The following is a 12,009-nucleotide window of genomic DNA, read 5'->3' as shown; positions in this document are numbered from 1 at the left end:
GAGCTGCCTTGTACTGTCTCGAAGGAGCTAATTGTTAAAATTCCAGTAATTCTGCAAGCTGGTTGTTAAACACAGTCATTATTAAAAATTAAATTGCGTAAACTTACAATTGCTTAAGCGCTCAACCACCAACCGAAAGGTTGGTTGTTTGAACCCACGCAGAGGTGCCTTAGAAGATGAGTCTGGCCGTCTGCTTCCAAAAGATCACAGCCTTGAAAAACCTATGGGGCAGTTCTACTCTGCACATATGGGGTCGCTATGAGTCAGAATCAACAAGCAAAGGTAAAATATATTTAAAACTTATCACTTTTACTATTATCTATTACATTTTCCTATTTTGTCTACTTTGCTGTTACATTTTACTATTATTTATGCTCTTGAGGTTATTTACAGTTATTACATCTGTATGATGGAAATACTATGTGGTGGTGGGCTACTGTGCATCTCTTCCTAGCTCCACATTCAGTGACGTGATATTGGTAGCTTGAAATTGGCCATGGTGGAGTACTATGGAAATCAATAAATGTTACAAACCAGGGCTTAATTTATTGTTTTTTGATTGCCTAGATTTAAGAAGGTGCCCAAACAAACAGTTAATGTGAAAGGTTGGAGGTTCAAGTATACTCAGAGGCACCTTGGAAGAAAGGCCTGGCAAACTACTTCCAAAAAATTGAAAACCCTATGGAGCACAGTTCTACTGTGATACACATGGGGTCACCACGAGTCAGAATCAATTCTACTGCGACTGGTTTTTTACTGGTTAGACTTAAGAAAGTGAAGGAGAAAATGTTAATAATGCAGAATAAACTTAAAAGTGTGTTACGTCTGTAGTGGTTACATTGTGAGTAGTTAAAAAAATTAAGAAAATATTCTTCCAGTATTTAAAACTATTATCTGAATCAGCAAAGAAACCACTCATGTCATTGATAAACTACTGAAATTTCAACATACATTTTTTCCCCCAGAGAACCATATATTAAACATTGACCAGGATACTGCTAACCTGGGGAATAGTTTGCCTTTCATAGAATCCAGAATTAAATTTTTGTATTTAACATATATAGCACACTTAGTTTGGCTGAACGATTTTGTATCATGAAGTCCAGGTATAAGGCCAATGCTTATGTTAGAGAGTAACCATGCTATAACAGGCTTTTGTTGAAATGTAGTTATTATACCTGGGGGACTTTAATGTTAGCCACAGTATAACTGATTATATACATTTTATAGGTGTGTTGCAGGAAGGAAAAAAAAGATATTTAAAACCACTACTTCATTTTATGCAAGGCAGATCTCATTAAAGGGATGGCTTGAAGGATCTGAGGAATAGCATTGGCTATGCAAGTGTGGGTCTGCGACGAGGTGGGAGAAGAAGGTCTGAGAGCTAAATTTTTTTATAAAAATTAGAGCTATGAGACCTTGAGTTTTCCAGGACAGTCCTAGATGGAGGATGAGTGGAGGCATAACGTGATAGGGATGAAAAAGAGAGAGAGAAACAACACTTAGACTGACTTTAATGATAAGAATAATAATTAGCAAGTGGTGGTGTAGTCAAAGACTTATAAGAAGAGGAAGATTCAGTGTTCAATTTGAAACAATTCCTTTTTTTTTCTTTTTATATAGGCCTCTTCTTGCCATGATTTACCCTCAGTGCTTCTCAAACTTTAATGTGCCATATTAATCAAATTCTAATTCTGTAAGCCTGAGATTCTGCATTTTCTAGCAAACTTCCAGGCAATGCCAATTCTGCTGGTCTGTAGGTCATAACTGAAGAGCAAAGACCCACTACTTACTGGCAGACATATAAACATACATACACAAAGGTTTGATGTGAGTGTTTGCTGCTGCTGCTGTTGTTATTGTTGGTAGAATTGATGGGAAGGGGCTAAGTGCCACATCTGGGTGATGTAATGTAGACTAGGACATAACGAGCACAGGATAGTGAGAAAATTCCTAAACTGAGCTAATTTAAAAGGAACAGGAGTTCAAACTCAAGAGAGTCTATGATACTGTAACTCTCCTAGAAATTCAAAGACATTTTGGAGTAGGGCAGAGGACTGTTACACTGCGTCAACTGGGGGTTGACTCCATTTTCTCAAAAGGGGTGGGAAGACCTAGATGACATCTGGGTAACGGAAGTTTTTTTGGATATTACATATGCTCTATGCCTTTCCTTCTCTACTTTCATGCTCGTGCTATTTCATCCATTTGGGATTCCATCCTTAACTCTTTTTCTGTCTCCTGGAATCATCCATATGCTTGCAGCCCGAGTTCAATTGCTTACTTTCCTCTCTAGGCACTTACAGAGAGTCACAGCAAATGCAGGCCTCCAGAAAGCACCTCTAAGTCTTTCTCATGTATACATATCAATTCTAGCATGACTCTCTGACAAACAAGCACCAGGTGTAGTGGAAGATGAAATAACAAGTAGATAGATCATTCCTGCTACGGGTAGTTGTATGAGTTCTTTTTAAAAATAAACTTGCTGAGGGGATTTAAATATACAAGCCTTGAATACTGACAACTTTGAGCAAAGTGGGATCAGTGATTAATTGACATTCATATCTCCGTTTCACTCTTAAATGAGAGTCAGACCATTAATGCAAAACATCATTATGCGGAGAGACAACTTCCCTTTAATCCCTTTTTCTGAAGTTATTTTAGTAAGTTATTCATAGATGCAGTGATAAGTAGCCAAGGAGAACATTTAGGTGAATGGCTTTGACCTTGTTTGTATTCCTAAAAGTGAGACTAGGTTCCATACAGAATATTTCTGTGAGTAGAGAGAGGACACATGGACAGATAGAAGGGGTACGAGCAGCAGGAATATTGGCCGTGCAGTCCGAAATCTCAGCAGCTAGTGCTGGTTCCAACACTGAGACTCTTTGGAGACTTTACTTCTTTGCCTCTGGATTGTGTTTGCTTTCTAAATTTTTCTTGTGGTAAATCATAGGACCACAGAATTCCTCAATACACCAAGAGCCCTCAGGATTACTTATTTAGGGGCCTGGGTGGGAGCCCCCTGACTGCTACAGCTCTTCTGGGCTCACACAATCTTGAATTGAACACATTTTTGCCACTTACCACTTTGTAACCTTTGGTTACTAATGATTTTGTTTATGTTGCCATTGTCTTAAAACTCTTCCCCACTCCGCCCGAGTACTTATGACACCTTACTCCTGTCTGGGGTCAGTTTTATCAGCACTGCTGCTTGGGTTTAACTTGCTGGAATACAGTGGGTGCATCAGTTCCCTGGGTTTTAAACAAATGCTAAATAAATATATTTCTCCTGCTCTTCTCAGTGGTGCTCTGAGTTGGAATAACCTGCTTTCTCTCCTGGTAAAAAAAAAAATGTTATAGGAAAACTAAGAAAATGATCAGAGATTGGGAATAATTCCTAGCATCCATGGTGAGCTGAGTCCAGCCTACCAAAGTCAAGCCCAAGTGAAAGTCAGGTGAGGTTTATTTTTGGCTCCCTTCAACTTACCCACAGGGACACGTCTAAGTATGTGTCTTTATCTAAGAAGTGGTTTCTTTATGTTACCTCTTGCTTTTCTGTGTCTTCCTCATGGCCTGACATCCCTGAGTTATGTGTGTCCCAAACCTCCCTCCTCCCTTTCCATCCCCCCTGAATACCTCTTCTAACATTAGTCTAGTTAGAAAGATCTGATAAGAGAATTCACAATAAGGTGTTGATGACTTTGAGTTTGACTAGAAAGTTTGTAGTTTCAGAACTTAATTTATTCAATACAAATTACCAGTTATGTTAGAATTATCAGAAGGTTGGTTAGCATTGCTAAAATCCAAACCCAAACTCTATTTCTCCTGTATATAAGGATGGACCTTGTCCCAAATGGCATCAGGGACAGCCAGTGTTCCATAGGACACAGAATCTGAAAGAAATGGAATCAGAGCCCTGAGGAGATTGCTCCTCAGTTTCCTCAGCGTTATTTCTTTACTGTATTCAGATACGCAGTAGACTTGGTCTGTGCCTCACCCGGGTTCCCTTTACTGTGTCCATGCACCCATCCCTGAGTGTTAACCCTAACGATTCACAGCAGCTCCTTCTCTAGAGAATACTCTCAGCCTAATGGGAGCTGCTTGACCCTGATATGTCCCTGGAGGTAGGAGGGGGATTGGAGAGAACAGCCCACAGATGCCTTGCCTCGAAGTGGAACAAATCTGTGATACATTCATACTCCTAAGTTCCTTATAAATCAGGCTAAAGCTGGTCTCCAGCCGAGACTACATCCTTGTTTAGTTTTGAGTATGCCCTACCCTGCTTCTTTTACTTCCCTTTCCTGAAAGTAATACCTAAATAATTTCATATAAGAATCCCCATCTCAGGCTCTAAGATATTTGGTAGCAGGGGTGGTCCTAAGAACTAGACTCTAAGGATGGGATTCTGGAGCTGGATTATTCACTGGCTGGATGGCAGCAAGTACCCTATTCCATACAGGTGGAGCACTGATAATTCCTGGCAAGTTGAGGAAGTGCAGTTTTTGAGACATTTACCTATGGTGAACCAGCATGGGATGCAGATGGAAGGAAGTGTGCTAACTGATTCAATGTCTCTGGCATTTGAAAGACACAAGGAAAAGAGTAACTGGGCTGTGGAATATGTTTGCTTTTGCTTAGTGGAATTCATATGTTGAAGAGAGAATATGATAGTCCCACATCTATTCATCAGCATTTTAAAGCAAAATATGAGTCAGAAGGCCTCCTTGGTAGCATTTAAATAGACCTTCATCTCTGTAGTTAGAAGGCAGACAAAGCGGATGGTCAGGGATAGGACTTAATTGTAACAGGCAGAGAACTTTAGAGAAAGTTGAATTCTCAGCCTAAGAAAATCTTCTAAACCAAAGTCAGAACCGTGATAGGGAAGGAGTGGAAGCCTGAAATGGAGATCTGGATATATGTACTTGTGTACTTTGAACCCCCCAGATTTCCTCAAGTCCTCTGGGACTGAAGTATTGACCATTGCCCTTTACTGGAAAATAAAGTCCCCTTCCCCTGCTTGAAGACCATTCAGAAGACTTAAAGGAGACAAGTGTTCTTTAAGAATCCTTAAAGAAGACAATGAATGCCTTCTTTAGAAACTGTCCTAGCTTCTCCTCCTGTCCACCAGATCCACAGCTTGGGTTAAATTTCAGCAATATTTTAATAGGAAAGTACTAATCTGCTAAAGGAGGAGAGAGTAATTACCAAAAGAGCCACTGGACCTGGTTAACATGTACTGGCAGAAACTAGGAGATAATCCTTGGGAGTAGATTCTGAAGGTACTGGACCAAAGAGAAAATAATATAAAGTGATAAGTGATAGTGTGTTGATATAGGGACACTTTCCTTTGACAAAGGGTTAAACACTTTGGCAAAGGCCCTAGGAGGCAATGCCCTGCATTAGAAGTCAGCAAATATTTGCTGTAGTGTGGCAGATAGTAAATATTTTAGGCTTTGAGGGCCATTTGGTCTCTGTTGGACTTTTCAGCTCTCTGTTGTAGCTCAAAAGCAGTCATACATGCTATGTAAGCAAATGGGCATGGCCAATAAATTGGTGTTCCAATAAAAGTTAGGGGGCTGAATTTGGCTTGAGGGCCATAGTTTGCAACCCCAGTAGTTTGCAACTACATTAAATGAAATTGAGATGCCAAAACTGCTATGGCAGACTATGAAGGAAGGTGGTAAAAGAGTCAAGAAGTGAGCATGCTGCAATGGGGCTACTACCTAAGACTGGAAAACCCATCATCTGACTGTGTTCCTTGGTAGGGCCTGGAGGACACTTTATTTATCGAAGCAATAAGGAATGTGTTGATGATGGAAAGCCAGTATCTTTAAGAAGTTAAGTGGGATCTGTCCTGTCTACATTGGGGCAGAGTAGGAGATGCTGATACAGAACTGGAGATGATAGCAGTGGAAATAATAGGATCCTAGAATAGCTAGGTGGCAGCACTTAACTGTGAGAAGCATTCGGTCATAATTATCCTAATGGGGAGAAGCTTGAAATGGCAGCCAGGGAAGCCAGACCTGCAGGGGTCTATGAAGATTGCTAATATAACATCATGTTCCTAGGGACAAGATAGATAGGCAGACAACAAAATATGATCTATTTTGCTTGTATACTATATATTACATTACAGAAGCAGAGTAGATCATAAATGGATAAGTAAAAAGCAGAGGGCAGCTTTCCATACTGAGGCAATTCTCAAATTCAGACTTTATTAACTGAAGGAGTGGCCAGGTACCCATAAGTAAGGACTTAGCAACACCACAAATATATACAGTTGTGATATCCTCAGTACTTCCCCAAAGCGACCTACTGCCATTTACTTGGGTAACCATATACTATGGAAAGGGATATACCCCAACATTTCAAGGACTGATGGATCCGAGTCTGAGTTGATCCTAATACCCAGGGACTCAAAGTGCCTTCATGGCCCCCTATTAGAGTAAGGGCATATCAAGTCAAGTTAAAAAAAAAAAAAAGTCCTGGCCTATATTTATTTTAGTGTGTCCATTGGGGTTGCACTCTTAACTAGCAGGCATTTCCCCTGTTTCTGAATGTGTAATAAGACTTAATCAATTAATTAATTTCTTTTCCTTTAGAGTAAGAGCTATTATAGTCTGAGAGGCCAAGTAGAAGCCCCTGAAAATGCCTCTATTCTCATATAGAGAGTAAATTGAAAACAGTATCATCTCTGAAGCAGTTGGCAAGTCAGTGCCACCCTTAAAATATTAAGGGATGTAGAAATGGTGACCTTCATCATATCCCCAATTAATTCACCAGACTGGCTCAGGACAGAAGGATAGTGGGTTAATACAACGTTAACCAATTGCAGTTGCTGTGCCTAATATCATATCTTTACTAGAGCAGGATAGCACAGTCTTTTTATGTGGTATGAAACTATTGAACTGGCAAATGCATTATTTTCAGTACGCATCAAAAAGTAGAATCAGAAACAGTTCACATTCACATGAGATGGACAAGAGTAGACATTTATAGTCTTACCCCAGGGCTATGTTAATTTTCTTCTCTTTGTCACAGTATAAACTGAAGACAGCTGGATCATCTGGACATTCTGCACTACATTGCACTGGTCCACTTTATTGCTGACAGCATGTTGATTAGATCTGATTAGCAAGAAGTAGCAAATGGATGCCTTGGTAAGACACTTGTGCTGTTGAGGGGAAGAGATACATTATAGAAAGGTTTAGGGGCCTGTCACATTAGCAAAAGTTTTATGGGGTCCAGCATTGTAAGACATTCTGGGACATCCCCGTTCAAGGTAAAGGACAAGTTTTCGCAACTTACACCTCAACACTAAGAAAGAAGCACAATGATTGGTAGATCTCTTTGGGTTTTGGAGGCAGCATAGTCTGCACTTGGGAATACTGCTGTGATTCATTTATTGTGGAAGGTGAGCAGATGCTAGCTTTGACTGGAGCTGAGGGCAAGAAAGGACTCTGCAACAAGTCCAGACTGTGGAACAAGCAGCTCCTCCTCTTGGGCTATATGCCCTGGCAAACCCTATGGTACTAGAGGTACCTGGAATTTCTGGAAAGTCCCAAAAAGAGAACTGCAGCACAGGGTTTTGGCAAGGTCATGACGTCTGCAAGAGAGAATCGTATACCATTTAAAAAAACAGATCCTGGCATGTTATTGGGCCCTGGTAGAAATTGAGCATCTAATTGTGTGCTATCAAGTGACCATTCAGCCATAACTTCTCATCACGAACTGGATATTGTCAGCCCACCAAATAATAAGTTTGGGTGGGCCCAGTAACAATCCATTATCAAATGGAAGTAGAAGTGGTAGAGTCAGGATGGGGCTTGAGCAAATCCAAAGAACAAAAGTAAGCTGTGTGATGTAAGCTCATGTCATGTACCAACGTTACACCAATGCCTCTCCCTCAGCTCACATCTATGACTTTAGAGGAGTTTCTTACAACTGGCTGATGGAAGGGGCATCAGCCTGAGCTTGGTTCATGGATCAGTCGGCTTAGTATGTGGGTATAAGCTGAAAATAGACTGCTGCTCCATTACAGACCCATGCAAGGACTAGATGATAGTGGTGAAAGGAAATCCTTTCAGTGGGTAGATAGTCAGTGCTAGGTCAGTCACTTCGTTGGATGGCAAGTGTCCTGAGATAAGTCCCTGGACTCATGAATGGATAAGCTGTCTAGTCAGGAGCTTGGAAGGAGAAGATTGGAAGATCAAGGATAAGGAGGACTGGGAAAGAGGCATGTGGTTAAAAAACAAAACCCTTTGTCGTCAAGTAAATTCTGATTCATAGCAACCCTACAAGACAGAGTAGAACTGCCCCATAGGGTTTCCAAGAAGCAGCTGGTAGATTTGAACTGTTGACCTTTTGGTTAGCAGCCAAGCTCTTAACCACTGAGCCAGCAGAGTGCCAAAGAATGGGAAGAAATTGTAAGTAACTTTGTATCACATATTAATGCAGAAGAGGCACTAAGGAATTAACAGGACAGGATAGATGTCAGTCAGTCTCTATCCTCAGCCACCTCAGTGCTTGCACTATGGACTCTTGAATGGAGTAGCTATTGTGGCAGAATGACTAAGATGTGCCTGACTCAAGCCATGGTCTTTTCAGTCACCTTATTTCAATGCTAACGCTGAAAATGAAAAAGAAAGACTGAGGAAGAATAGATTCATTTGAATTGTGGTGTTGGTGAAGAATAGTCAATATACCATGAACTGCCAGAAGAATGAACAAATCAGTCTTAGAAGAAATACAGCCAGAATGCTCCTTAGAAGTGAGGATGGCAAGACTTTGTATTGCTCACTTTGGACACATTATTAGGAAAGACCAATCACTAGAAAAGGACATCATGGTTGGTAGAAAGTTAGTGAAAGTAAGGGAAAAGCTTAATGAGATGAATTGACACAAACACCACAACAATGGACTCAAACATACCAACAATAATGAAGATGGTGCAAGACCAGGCAATATTTTGTTCTGATATGGACATAAGGTGCCCATGAATTGGAGCTGACTCAGGAACAACTAACAACAACAACACAGTGGCAGACAGGGAGGCTTTGCATGGGTCCAAATGCATGTGTTCTGTCTCACTCACCAAATCTGATCAAATTGCTGCTGTTATTAATGACCAGTCTAACTCACCAAGACCGGTGCTGAGCCCCTAATAAGGTACCATTTGTCAAGGAGACCAAATAGCTACTTGGGGGCAAGATTTTTACTTCTGAAAGGGGCAGTGATTTATTTTGGCAGGATTGTCTTTGTATTCTTGGGATGAACTAATCTTTTGTGCCTCAGCCCGCATGACTATCCAAGGGTTCACACAGTGTCTAACATGGGATATCACATAATATTTCCTTGAACAAAGAAATACTTTATAGCAGAGAAGGTTATGGTGATTACACGATCATGATCTCTACTAGTCCTACCACACACTACACCATCCAAAACTGCTGACCTGATAGAGCAATGGAATTGACTTTTCTCAGTTGAGTTGTGAACTTGGAGATGACACCCTGTGAGGAAAAGGGTGCTACCCTTCAGGATTTGGTTTTCTCCATAAACCAATGGCAATTAATTATATGTTGCTCTGTACCCAAAAGGTAGAATGTGTGGATCTGAGAAATAAGGAGTGCAAGTTGAAGTAGCTCTACTTATCATCACTCCCATTGATCCACTTGGGGAATTTGTGCTTGTTCTTATACCTTTAAGCTCTGTCTGGTCCTGGTTCCTGGAGGGAGTACTTTCCCTCTAAAGACACAGTAAGAATCCCAATAAATGCTTGATTGATGGGCATTTGGGGGCTTCTCTTGTCGGTAGGTGGCTATTATATAATGAGGGGATGGAGGAATAATTTTAGCACTAAGTTGATCCATTTCGGCAACATTTGGTTTCCCCCTGCCCAGTTTTAACTGTAAATTGGCGAGTTCAGCGACTGTACTCACATCTTTCAGGATAAGGACCCACCAAAAAAGTCACATAGACCAGCAGAAATGCTGCCTGAGGAGGAAGAAATCTGAAATGGGTAGAGGAGGGAGATAATTGGTTACAACCTTGGGATCAACTGCAGCAGTACGGACTGTAATCTGATCTTAATAGAGCTTAATTTCATTTTGAAGTTATCTAAAATTTGTAATTGATCTAAATCTTGGAGAAGCTAGACCGGGAAGAAGTGAACTTAATGTTAGAAGCAGGTGTATCTGAATGGTGTGAGGAGTAGGCTGTAGCGGTTGTTGTTGGTGTCCTGCCCAGATTCACTTTAAAGGAAAGTGTACTCAACTCCTAGCTGCTGTGAATGTTGGCTGCTAATGACTCACAACTGCCTCTTACTCTGGAGATTTTCACTCTGTTGCCCTCTGTTTGATGGGAGCCCTTTTGCCCGGGAGATAATATCCCTCTGCAGAGTGTGGGGTGCAGCCCACAGCCAATGACAGTCTGACAGGGTCCAAAAGCATTACTTTCTTGTCTCAAGATGGGACCAATTCTGTCATGCAATTAAAATCTAGTTACTAGCTGAAACTAGGTTTTGGATTAGCTTTTTGTCCCCTGCCCTACCTTGCATTCCTTGTCTCCCTTTCCCTGAGATCATTTTCTTATTAAATCATTCCACATGAATCCTCATCACAGGTGTTGTTTCTAGGGAAACTAAGTTATAAAACAAATTTCCAAAACTCTTGATGGTTGCTAATTCCAAACAAAATCAGTTACAACCAAAGGATTTCTAAGTAAGGGGAAAATTATTAGAGCTATCCCAAAGATAGGAATAAATGCACAAACACATACATGCATGTAGATATATAGGTACATAGATGGGTGTGTGTGTATGTGTATAAATCACAAACATTTTATATTTTATATGTTTCAACGTGTGAGTAAGCCAACTTTTACTCCCCAAAGTGTAACAGTCTTTGCCAAACGGGGAATTTTTACTTTTTAGCAACCAGGACAAGAAAAGGTTCAAATCCTGAGTGGTGACATGCCTATTTCAGTGACTTGTGGGCACATGTGTCTTTTCCTTGAAAAGGAATGTAGGCTGCATGCCTGCATGGGAGTGCCTGGATGAATGCATGACTCAATCGCATGTGGATGAAAACCAGTGGGCACAAAGCCTGCTGAGGAGAGTGCAGGTGAAGCAGCTTTGATTTACAAATGCACTTTGGGAAGATTTTGTATTAGGCAATAAGCAGGACCTTCAAAGTAGGCCTGGATCTAACTCTTTGGACTTGAATTCAAGTGGGCCTTGGCAATTAGAAGTATTACACTGTTATAATTACTATTTTTTAATTTTTTTAAAATTGTACTTTAAATGAAGGTTTACAGAACAAATAGTTTCTCATTAAACAGTTAACGCACATATTGTTTTATGACAATGGTTAACAATCCCATGACATGTCAATACTATTCCTTCTCAGCCTTGAGTTCCGTATTACCAGCTTTCCTATCCCCTCCTGCCTTCTAGTCCTTGTCCCTAGACTATTGTGCCCCATTAGTCTTGTTTTGTTTTTGGGGCTGTTTAATCTTTGGCTAAATGGCAAACCTCGGGAGTGACTTCATTACTGAGCTAAAAGGGTGTGCACAGGCCACACTCTTGGGGTTTCTCCAGTCTCTGTCAGGGCAGGAAGTCTGGTTTTTTTTTTTGTGAGTTAGGATGTTCTACATTTTTTCCAGCTCCGTCTGGGACCTTCTATTGTGAACACAGTCAGAACAGTCAGTGGTGGTAGCTGGGCAACATCTAGTTGTACTGGACTCAGTCTGGTGGAGGCCGTGGTAGTTGTGATCTGTTAGTCCTTTGGACTAATCTTTTCCTTGTATCTTGTTTTCTTCATTCTCCACTGCTCCCAAAGGGGTGAGACCAGTGGAGTGTCTTAGATGGCTGCTCACAGGCTTTTAAGACCCAAGATGCTACTCATCAAGGTAGAATGTAGAACGTTGTCTTTATAAACTGTGTTATGCCAATTGAGCTAGATATTCCCCGAGACCATGGTCTCCACAGCCCTCTGCCCAGCAATTCAG

The sequence above is a fragment of the Trichechus manatus genome, unplaced genomic scaffold, assembly GCF_000243295.1.
Source record: "Trichechus manatus latirostris isolate Lorelei unplaced genomic scaffold, TriManLat1.0 scaffold00074, whole genome shotgun sequence".
Taxonomy (NCBI): domain Eukaryota; kingdom Metazoa; phylum Chordata; class Mammalia; order Sirenia; family Trichechidae; genus Trichechus; species Trichechus manatus.
Note: the sequence above shows the minus strand (reverse complement) of the source record.